Source organism: Tenrec ecaudatus, chromosome 13 (assembly GCF_050624435.1).
Source record: "Tenrec ecaudatus isolate mTenEca1 chromosome 13, mTenEca1.hap1, whole genome shotgun sequence".
In the NCBI taxonomy this organism is placed as follows: Eukaryota; Metazoa; Chordata; class Mammalia; order Afrosoricida; family Tenrecidae; genus Tenrec; species Tenrec ecaudatus.
In genome coordinates, this window is record NC_134542.1 from 44,005,454 (window position 1) to 44,018,041 (window position 12,588).

Genomic DNA, 12,588 nt, shown 5'->3' on the forward strand with positions numbered 1-12,588 from the left:
AGAGTCAGAAACCTCCTTCAGAGAGCTATACATCTAGATGGAAGCTGTGTTGAGAAACATGTTGATAGTTTGGTTTAATGAAAATTTCAGTGATTTTGCATCAATGCCTTTTTACACACCCTCATATCGATTCACTGTTTATATATCCAGTTCTCACTAAGATCTTTCTCTTCTTCATTTTCGGTCACTTTTCTGCACTCCTCTTTTATCTGTTTTGATTCTCTGGGCCTCAGCGTTTGGTTCCAAGTCCTTGCCACCATTCTACATTGCCTTACAAGAAATATGATCACTTTGAGTCAACCCCACTGGAGCCTCTCCTTATAAAAGGGATTTATGTGCTTATAAACACATCACTTACGGTTAAGCACCCAGCTTAAACAACTCATGGTTCCCTCCCGGGACTCACAAGTCACACAGAGCCCTGCATGTCGGAATCCCTGAATCAAACTTGTACAGCAAATAAAAGTGTCTATCCACACAGGCCTCGTATATTCCCCAAACTGTGTTAACGCTGGCTGGGTGCATGAATGCCTCAAACTTTTTCTCTTTTGGCAAAACATTTGTTGCAATCATCACATACATTCACAGCCACAAAACAGGAGTTGTGCCGTTTCTGGAAGGAACAATTTTAAGCATGCGGTGAACAGAGGATTGATGCGGAATCCACACGCGGTTATTCTGTGTGAACAATGACACTGTCAGGGGCTCCAGGACCGTAGATACTGAGAACATTCATTGGACGCTTTTCACAAGACTTTTTTTTTTCTGTCTTTGAAGAAATACAAATTAAATAGTTTGAGCCAGAACCACAAAGTATAAAGAAATTATAAAAATACCACAGTCACCTTTGCTATTTTTGCATCAATGCACAGATCTCAACTGACGTTAGACATGTGAGAGATTCTGAAGGCAAACGGCAAATGGAGCTTTTTATAGTAACTATGATCACGTTGATTTCTGGCAGCTATCAATTATAATTCATGTCCACTCCAATCCTGATTGATGTTAATGCCAATCATTTACAATTTATGTTAGCTTAACAAAAGAAAAGTTCCCATGGAAATGTATTTACCAGTTGACAGCCCTTTTCACAGGTTCCTGCTTGAGAAGGCCACTGAGTCTATCAGTGTTTTTGCTGTTCTCTGTTCTTCCTTAATTTTATTTTTCAACTTCCAACCCCAAACTTGTTCCGGTAAACTAACAGAAGTTTAATATCACCACAGGAAAATTTGACATTGCGGGGCTTAAAAAAAAATTAGCTGTTGTGTTAGATTGAGTTGTCCAGCGAAACAAAACCAGTGGCACATATGTGTATAAGAAAGAGCTTTAGATCAAAGAGTAAATCTATACCAAGAGAGGATCCAGTCCTGCTCAAGTCCATGGCTCCCCTTGTTAGCTGGAGCTCTCTTCAGACTCACATAGCTGAAGGCTGATACTGCAGAAAGGTGAAGCAGGGATTCAGGGAGCTCACAGGCCACTGGGTGCAGAGTCTCATAGACCTGAGATCAATGGGAACAGGACAGGGTATCTACAGCCAAGAGATTGACTTCCAGGGCCAGGGACCCACATGGGGCTTCTCCTGGGGAAAACAGAGTCCCATACAGGATGGAAAGTGAAGGGCAAGAGGAAGAAGAATTCCCCAATGTTTCCATTACAGAATACCACAACCCCAAGGAGACATCATCAGGCTGAGACTTCACTGGAAGATTGTACTCCACCCTTACATTTCACATAAGTGCAAGTTTGCATAAAATATAACTGCTACACCTGTCTATCCACAAGTAGATGGCATTATTTAACAATAACTACCATAAGAAGAATAAGAAAGTTAACAACTATGTGTATATGTATATGCTCCATCTACCCAAGCACAAATTCATATAGTAACAAACTGAGTGTTGCATCATCATAAATTTCTTTCTTAGTTCCTGTGCATACCTTTTAAATTAAACTTTCAGCAATAATGGTGGATTCTGGAAGTTCTCTAATTTTTTACCATGGAGCTACAGCTCACCTGAGTGACTACTATGCTGGAGTAGCAAACAAGTTATGAGATTTCAAAATCTGTACAGAAGCATTTCTTTTTCTCAACAAAATATGATGTAGGTTGAATGTCTGTTATAGATTTGCTTTCCTAGAAAATATTCTTGGAGATAAAGGTTTATGTCCAAGGGATTTATTTGGAAGAGCCTTTTGGATCAACAATTGTGGATAAGTTAAGGAAGCAGGATTGGGCTGAGAGAAGAGCTAAACTGTACTGAAGTCTCACGGAAGCTTTAGTTAATCTTACAGTAGGATCTGTGACTGGAAATTCAGGGTTGCCTCTACTGGGGAAAGTGACTGGTTACTGGAAATGGGTTACGTGTAAGTGAAGGCAGTGCATTTGGAGATGCAGCTCTCTTGGGCTTAGAGAAATTCCCAGAGAATAAGAGCTGTCACCACCACATGTTAGGAAAACTTGGGATGGCACATTACAGCATCTACTAAGTTGCCTTCCTCCATTTTATAATGAGATTATTGAGAAAAAAATTAATCAGTCCAAAGTTAAGTATTTCAGAAAGTAGCATGTTGATGTTATTGAAAGAGTTTTAAGCTGCATAGAAGGCATTGGCAAAAAATATTTTGTGAGTTTATGAAATACTAATTGAGATGTTTCAACAAACAAATTCAAATTTGGAAGCACTCACTTACCTATGCCAAGAAATTTAGAACACAGCAACATGGCCAGTGGAATGCAAAAGCGTCCTATGCATGATTGTTCCAAAGAAAGGTGATCTGACAGAATGTGGAAATTAGAGAATAATATCATTACCATCACACTGTTAGACAGGGTTCTCTAGAGAACAAAACAGGGGCATTTATGATTATATAGGTATATATCTATGTATGCATGTATGTGTATATACATATACACATATACTGGATAAATATATACAACATGAAGGAATATAACAGCTAATTAGTCCACAAAGCAGTACAGAGGGCTCAGTTCAACTCACTTCTATGGGACAGTTAATATACTGTAAGTCCTTCAACTCACAAGCACTGCTGGATCCAAGGTCTAGGAAGCAGACAGCTGAATCTTCCCTTCAGCAATGCAGGCAGTCAGCCACAGGCAGCAAACAGCAGGGTGCGTCACCAACAGTCAGCAGCTCAGGAGCTTAGTGCAATAGGCCCTAATGGGATATTGAACTCAAACAATGCAAGACAACAGGATCCTCCAGCCTCAAGCTGAAGTGATGCACACACTAGCAGCGTGCTGAAGCAGGTCTTGAAGGACCTTAAGTTCTAATGGCACAACCCACAGGTTGGCTGTCCCATAGGTAGTGTAACTTATAAATTGAGGTAGAGAACTAGCTAAAGCAGCTGCAAGCTGGTTTGGTCACCAGAGAACAAAAGAGAGAGAGGTGGCTTTGGCGAGCCATGTATCTCTTTGCTCTCCAATCAAACTGCAACCTTATTAATCCCACATGTTCCTACTGGCTAGGTTGGCACAATAGACATACCCACCACACACACATAAGTAAAATTTTGCTGAAGATAATAAAAACGGTTTCAGCAGTACATTTATAGCGAATTGCCAAAAAATTCAAGCCAGATTCAGAAGAGGATGTGCAATGAGGGATATCATTGCTGATATCAGATGGATCTTGACGGAAAGTAAAGAGTTCTATAAATATGTATACCTGTGCTTAACAGACTCTGAAGACCAGTTTACTAGGGAGATAAGAAAAAGTATATGGAGAACAGTGTGAGAATGGGAATTAGAAAATTTAATTTTTCATGAAGATGTAAACAAGGCAGTTGTTCAAACAGAAAAACTTCCATTTAAAATGAGAAAGATGTGCATGCATCATTTAAAATCATTAAAAGTATACATCGAGGTTGTGTCTTTTCATCATACCTATTCCATCTTTATGCTGAGCAATAATCCAACACGCAGGATTTATGAAGAAGAATATGGCATTAGGGTATGAGGAAGACTCACTGACAACCTACAATAGGAAAATGATGCAACCATGCTTGCTGACAGTGATTCATGAAGATCAAAGGCAACAGCACTCACCTGTTGCACCTCAATCAGAAACCAAAATCTCTCACAGGGATAAGTAGCCTATATCATGATAAATAGGTGAAACTATTGGTATTATCAAGGACTTAATTTTCTTTAGACCCATAATCAACATCATCAAAACAGTACTCAAGAAAGCAAATCATATATTCACTGGAGCAATCTACTGCAAATGAATTTCTTTAAAATGTTAAAAAGTAAAGATATCGCATTGGGGACTAAAGTGTATCTGATCCAAGCCAGGAAGTTTTTCAATGCCACATGTGCATATGAAAACTGAAATGAGGAGTCCCCCAAAAGATGTGAAGTATTTGACTTATGGTGTGTCCAAGAATATTGACTATGCCATGGATTTCCAGGAGAAAGAGCAATTCTCCCTTGGAGACATCAGCCAGAATCCTTATAGGAATTGGTGAACTTTTGAGACAAAAGAGAAAATCCTGTCCCTCATAAAAATTTAAAAATTATTCGAAAGACATAAATATATTTTTACAAACAGCTGAAATCATGATTATCTGAATAATATCTTTAAAATTTTTCAATTTTACTTCAGATCCACATGTACATACTGAAAGAGCTACATGTGGCCCAAGAGCCACAATTTGCCATTCCCTGGAATAGAGGTTTATGAGAAGCATTATCAGAAAGAACTACTTCTGTGACAAGATATCATAACTGGTAAATGGAGGGCCAGAGGAAAAAGAGGAACCTTCTCAATGATAAGGATTTTCACAATGGCTGCGACACTGGGCTCAAACCTAGTAACAATTTTGAGGATGGCTCTGACTAGGCAGTGCTTCATTCTGTTCTATAGAAAGATGCAATCCTTGATCTTCATCAGCAAGTGCTTCAAGCCTTCCGTGTTTACAGCAAGTAAGGTTGTGTCACCTGCATATTGCAGATTGGTAATAAGACTTCCTCCAATCCTGATGCCACCTTCTTCTTTTTCATGTAATCCAGCTTTTGTAATTCTTTTCTTAGCATACAGAGTGAATAAGTATGAGGAAAGGACGCAGCCCTGCAGAACATCTTTACTGATTTTAAACCATGCAGTATACCCTTGGTCTCTCTAAGCACAAGTTCCCCACAAGCAATCAAGTGCTTTGGAATTCCCATTCTTCTCAAGGCTATCCATAGTTTGTTATGATCCACACAGTCTAGTACCTTTGTAAATTTTGTTGGATAATCTTCAGTAAAATTTTACTTATAGGTGATATCAATGATATTGTTCTATGATTTGAGCATTCGATTGGGTCAGTTTTTTTTGGAATGGATAAAAACATGCATCTCTTCCAGTCAGTTAGATAAGAAACTGTCTTCTATATTTCCTGGCATAGATGAGTAAATGCTTCCAATATTTCATCACCTTGTTGAAACATTTCAATCGATAGTACAGCATTTCCCTGAACCATATTTTTAGCTAACATGGTTGCTATGCCTGGAGGTCAAAACAAAAAAGCAAACAACAACAAAAAACGAACCAAATCCATTGCCATTGAACAAATCCTGACTCTTAATGATTCTATATAAAGCTTCTGAGACTGTAAATCTTTATAAGAGCAATCAACTCCCCGCCCCCCAATCTTTCTCCTGCAGAGTGACTGATGGGTTTTAAACTGGCAGCATGTAGTTAGCGGCCTAATGGTTAGCCCACAGTGCCATCTCCAGGTCCCCTTATATAAACAATAAAGGGAATTTTCCATTACGTCTTTATTATAATCTAGAAGACAACGTCATCCCATGTAGCAGAAAAAAACAACAACCAACAAATAAATCAATCTAGCTCTCCTAAAATGACAATGCATGTGAAGTACCATTTTTCACTCTACAGTGACCCTAGCAAAGATGAGGCATAGTTTTGTGACCTGAAACCCTTGGGGAGGGGGTAGGTGGAGGGGGGTTTCCGGTTGAGATTTCTGCTATTTGCTATTTCCAAGGTGTCTCTTCACCTTGGAGCAGGACATCAGAGAATCTCCTTATCACATCCCAAACTGGGGGGTGGGGGTGGGGGTGGGGCGGGGAAACTATGCTCATTAGAGCATAAAATAAGCTTTTTGTATTTTTCTTCCAAGTTGAAAACAGAGGGTTCATTCAAATGCATTTAGAATGTAATTATTTTTCATCAGTATTTTTTTACACTTTTAGAGTAGTATATAAATGCATATTCTCAATTCAAACTGAATACCACTGTGCTTTCTCAGTGTTGTTCTTTTAAGACTCCTTCACATTTTCTCCTACTCTATTAGCCTTTTCCCAATATATTTTATATGTACTCAATTCATCTTAATGGCCTCATAAGATCCTGGGTGGCATAAAGGTGAAGCACTGAGCAACTACTCAGAAGTGCTGGTTCGAGACTATCAGGGGCTCCAAGGAACAGCAAACCTTGTGGTCTGCTTCCGTGGAGATTACAGCTCAGGACATTTTGGGGTGGTCTATGGCGCCATAGCAGGTCGACTTGATGGCAGCAAGGCAAGCAGGCCCACAGCTGGCTCTCTCTAGTGCATGCCCCGCTCCGTGCCCCTGGCCTCCATACAGCACAATCTGCTTGACTGTGCTCCCCACCATCTAGCCAATGCAGACTGTGGTCACCCCTGTGGATTTCAGGGATGGTCACTGTCTACAGAGTAGAAAGCCCTGTCTCGCCTGTGGTGCTGGTGGTGGTTTCGAACTCCGGACCATGAGGATTGCAGCCTGACGCTTAACCTCTAAATTACCAGGGCTCCCTTCTTGAATGTACATTCATTTATTTTTCTCTACTTATCCATTTCTATTCACATCTAAACCCGGGAGATTCGGCTTCTCCCCCTGCCTGTTCACTAACATCTGCGTTCACTTGGTGCCGGCTATTGCTAAGTACAATAGACCCATTTCTGCCCACATCATGCTTACCTTGCGTTATCAACATTTGTTAATATTTATCACTCTGTCTTCTGAAAATATCCCTTCCCTATCTTAAACATGTCTATGAGTTAAAATGGAAATTAAAGAGTGACATCTTACCCTGCCCTTTGATATCCTTTACTAGTTCAAGTAGAATTTAGTCTAAGCCTGGCATTTCTGAGAATCTTTAGGATCTGTTTTCTGTATAGCTCTTCAGCTCCACTTCTTTCCGGTCTTGCACAGCTTCCTGAAAGCGGCAGACATTCATCAGTCCAGTCCAGCTGTTCTCCTTGCCCTTTGACTCTTGACGCACTCTTTCTGCTTCCAACACTTCCCTCTCACTCTGTCTTCCTGCCTTTCTTTCTTGGATTTACCAACATCTCGAATGTGGATTTCGCCCTTCTTAAGATGTTCTAGAGGTAGGCGTTGTTGATTTATAACTACCACTCATCTTAAACGTGCTTTCCTTTGAAGATGACTCTAAGTCATGGTGACCCCAGGTGTGTCAAAGGACACCTGCACTCAGTAGAGTTTTGAATGGCTTAAAAAAACACATGGAAGAAGCACACCGGCCAGTGCGATCACGAGGTGCCCAAGGGACCAGGTATAAGGCATCATGCAAAAAAAAAAAAAAGATATCAGTGTGTGTATGTATGTGTATATATGTGTATATGTATATATGTATGTATATATATGTATATATATCATATTAAATGAAGGGGGAAGTGCAGAGTGGAGACCCAAGGCCCAAGTGTCGACCAATGGAGATCCCCTCATAGAGGGGTTTAGGAGAGGAGATGGGTTAATTAGGGTGTGAGGTAGTATCGATGAAGAACACAGCTTTCCCCCGGATCCTGGATGCTTCCTCCCCCCAACTACCATGATCCGAATTCTACCTTGCAGGGCTGGATAGGACAGAGGCTGTACACTGGTGCATATGAGGGTTGGAGGTACAGGGAATCCAGGGTGGATGATACCTTCAGGACCAAGGGTGTGAGGGACGATGCTGGGAGAGTGGAGGGTGAGTGGGTTGGAAAGGGGGAACTGATTACAAGGATCCACATGTGACCTCTTCCCTGGGAGAGGTACAGCAGAGAAGGGGGGAAGGGAGACTCCGGATAGGGCAAGATATGACAAAACAATGATGTATAAATTACCAAGGGCATATGAGGGAGGGGGGAATGGGGAGGGAGGAGGGGAAAAAAAAGAGGACCTGATGCAAGGGGCTTAAGTGGAGAGCAAATGCCTTGAGAATGATTGGGGCAGGGAATGTATGGATGTGCTTTATACAATTGATGTATGTATATGTATGGATTGTGGTAAGAGTTGTATGAGTCCCTAATAAAATGTAAAAGAAGAAAAAAAAAACACAAAAGAGTAGCCAGTCAGGGTGAGATGTAGCAATGATGAAAAATACAACTTTCCTCTAGTTCCTAAATACTTCCTCCCACCCCCAAAAATCATGATCCCAATTCTACTTTGCAAGTCTGGCTAGACCAGCGGATGTACACTTGTACAGATAGGAACTGGAAACACAGGGAATCCAGAGCGGATGATCCCTTCAGGACCTGTGGCAATACTGGGAGGGTAGAGGGAGGGAACCAGTTACAAAGATCTATATGTGACCTCCTCCGGGGGATGGACAACAGAAAAGTGGGTGAAGGGAGACGTCAGACAGTGCAAGATATGACAAAATAATAATTTATAAATTATCAAGGGTTCATGAGGAAGGGGGGCTGGGAGGGAGGAGCTGATGCCAGGGGCTTAGGTGGAGAGCAAATGTTTTGAGAATGATGAGGGCAATGAATGTACAAATATGCTTTGCACAATTGATGTATGTATGGATTATGATAAGAGTTGTTGAGCCACTAATAAAACAATAAAAAAAACCCAAGTAGATCAGTGAGTCTTTCTTTTCAGGTGTTTTGGGATAGATTCAGACTTTTCTAATATTTTGGTTAGCAGTCAAATGTGTTAACCTTTGGACTCCCCCCGGCCTTTGCCACTGTACCTCAATTGCCTTTTTACTTGTCAATCTATACAGGGAGAGCCTAGCTCATTCCTCATTGTTTCCCAGTACCTAGCAAAGTTTCTGATAAATGCTCAGTCTAACCCCCAAATATGGAAATATACACAGCAAAACATACCATTTCAACAATGTCTACAATGTACAACTCCGTGACACTGATTATGTTCCTCTTGTTCTACAATCACTCTCAGAATCCTTTTCCAAATTATTCAATGACCATAACTTGAACTCGCTGTCCAACCTTCTCATCAAACCTTTAGTGTTGCTGTTCTCAGTGTGATCTCACCTTTGCTGTGCTTTAAAAGGGCACAATGCTCCTGGCAGACATGCTTTTATAATTAAGCTAGACTATTATTGTTTAATTCAAAGAATACTACCAGGGGATGGTTTTGGCTTAAGGTTTAAAATTTAATGAATATCTAAGAGCAGTGGTTTCAGGAATTCTTTAAATTAAATATGTTTTAGTTGCAGTTGCTAAGAATATACAGCGAGAATGTATTCAAGCTTAACAATTTATACGCGTGCAATTTAAAGACACTGATTACAGTCTTCAAGTTTTCATTCTCACCTACCCCTTTGATTGGTTCATTCGCTATTTACAATGCTCACTGCCTCCTCTATTTTCTATCTACCCTTTGAGATGCTATCGCCCATTGTAGCCTCCTTATGTAGGTCTTGAAAGAGCACAATGGTGGGTGCGGGTGTTCCTTATGAGTGAAACCAACCTATTTTGGTTGTTGGTGGTTGGTTTTAAGAAGACTCCAATGTCTATTTTTTGGTTTAAGGGTAAAAATCATCTCAGGGAACTAGTTTTGGAAGTCCATTTAGCTCTAGGCAGTGTGCTGTGAAATAAGCCATCCATAACAGAGCAAATGTTGTATGACCTTGTTTATATAAAAAGGCCAGAGCAGGAAAATATAGAGAGATCAATGTTGATTAGTCATTATGAAGGGTTACAGAGAAGGTGGGGATTCTTGTCTATGGAGCGCAGAGTTTCCGGTTGCAATGGTGAGATCACATTGATTAAGGGTAGGGACAGCTGATTAGTGTCATTGCACTCAAAGATCTGTAAACCTGTAAAAAGGTGAATTGGTAAATAGGTATATGTTCAACAACAGCAAAAGGCTGCTTATGATACCCTGTGTGATTCCCCCACCCTTGGTTTGGAGGTTTCATGGTCTCATGAAGCATCAGTTAATTGACCTGATATTGTGTTTCGTACGCTGCTCTTCGTTTGGTGAGTAGTGCCTGAAGTTTTTGATGCTTACAAAAGGCCCACAAAGGCACAAACATTGTGGAGAGCCAGGAACAGGAGGAATAGGTGGAATGCATAGATGATTGTACCCATCGAATATGGCCTCGCAGTCCATGAGGCTTCTACGGGAGCAGAGCTAGCTGGTTCCCAGCTACAACTACTGAACGTTTTCACCAACGATTCTGTAGAAGAATGCGTCAAAAGGCAGAGAATGCAGCACAGAACGTCAAATTCACATGGAACTCAGACTTACATGCATTCTTCTGAATGGTTTAGTGAAAATAACATTTTGTTGGTGTCTTAGATTCAAATATAGTTAACAATTGTGACCATCAAAGAGGTCCCGACAACAGTTCATTTTGTTCTGTTATAAATAAAGTCACTATGAGGCAGAGCCAACTCAATTGCATTTATCAGCAGCAACAATTCTTATCTGTACACTATTAAACTAAATGAAATGCCTGGATTTCTTACCAAAAGTGTAAGGGTTAATGATGGTGGCGATTACTTTTCTTTAACTGAAGTACCAGACAACCCATAATCTTTGGTCAATTTTTATTTCACTTACTTTTTCCATAGGTTATTCTTATTTTCCAGTGAATATGACATATTTATTTTCTGTTATGTTGCTTCAGTTTCAGTCACTGAGGGTACTGCTGTCAGTTCAATAAGTAATAAGGAGAGTGGATTCTACTTGTTCCCATCTCTGCAAAAATTCTGCCAGCATTTTCCTCCACAAAATCTTCAAAAGCTCCTTCTCTTTCTCTTCACATTTCTCTTGCCATCTATTACCTATCGCAGGGCCTGTTTCTAGTTTCACTGCACATACCTGGTTCTTTACCACGGCAGTCAATCCTCAATCTATTTCAGCATGCAGCGTTTCTTATCAACAAAGACTATTTCTTTTCACCCTGAGAGAAAGACATAGAGCCTGAGAGAGATGAGGTTTGTCAATTGCCACCGATTTTTACTGTTCTCTCAGAGAATGTGCTTGTTGTAGTCTCAGGGGGCATTGGGCCCACATTATTCGATTATTTTATGAGACTATTTGCTGTCGAAACAAATCGATGGTTAATTCACAGAACAATCCAGGCGTTTGAGGCTCAAACACAAACGAGGGACAAACTCTGGATACAGAACTCACCAAGCCTCATTCTGAGAGACATCATTTTACTTGCATGTGAGGAAGTTCAGACCAGAGGGCAGCACTGGTTTCAGAGGCAGCTGGCTGGACAGAGTTTCTGCTAGGGCGTCATTCTCGGGGACCCTTCTGTAGATTGAACGAAACCTTCCACTTCAGAATACTAACCTATTCCGGAACTCAGCCTCCTTGTTAGACTCGTGCTGTTCCCCAAAGGTGGGAAGCAGAGAGGATTCGCAATGCCTCTGAGTGTGTTGTTGCTCCCTGGGCATCGGTAGGTGAAGGGCATCGTCAGATGAGCCAGATGGCAGAGTACCTGCACAGCAGCAGCATGGCCAATTTTAGAGCATTATCTCCAGTCCCTACACTCCACAGTGATGCCTTAGAAGTGATCCTTACTATCTTAGCATCAGTCTCCTAGCTTATTCTTTGGGTTTGGGTACTGGGTATTCATAGGCACAAACTGCAATGGCCGTAAACCCTACAACAAAAGAAGAGAATTCTGAAGAAAGACAAGAACCCAGGACACCATGTAGGGCATTAAACCAGGTAGAAAGAGACCAATTAGAAAATGGGTCAATGCAGCGAACAATTGGCTTGAGAGGGGGGCAAAGAGCCACCCTCTGCGTTCACCCGTTCTGCGAGTCCAGTAGTCATGCAGTGTTCTGCAGCCAGTCAGCCACTGACGGTGTCGGCCTCTAAGTCTGGTTGATTTCTTGCATCGGCATTCAATTGCTGCCCAGCTGGAAGGGAAAACATTCATTACTTGAAATACGAGGGATGAAAAGACAGAATTGAGAGGCACTAATCATGGGTAAATCATGACCATCAAGAAAAATTCATGCAGTGGTAGAAGTATGCTTATAGTAGTAACCTGAGACAGGCTGTCCTCTAGGCATATAGCCCCATACGGATATTCCCTGCAGGTTCTCTAGATAAGGGACCAGTATAATCCATTTCTGGGGCTATAATTCTCCACAATCTTAAAACTGGGGTCTCCTTAAGGTTCAGCTCCCTATTGGATTAAGTCACCTGCAGGCTTAAGGGGAGTGTTGGGTGTAACCATGGTGACACCTGAAACCATAGCTCTAGATATTTTCCCCAAAGGATCAGATATATCTAGCCTGCAAGGATTGGCATTCCATGTCCATAGGAAAGAGACAACAGTCCTTCGGGGGGCTCAGAGCTGGGGCAACTGAAGCCAGAAC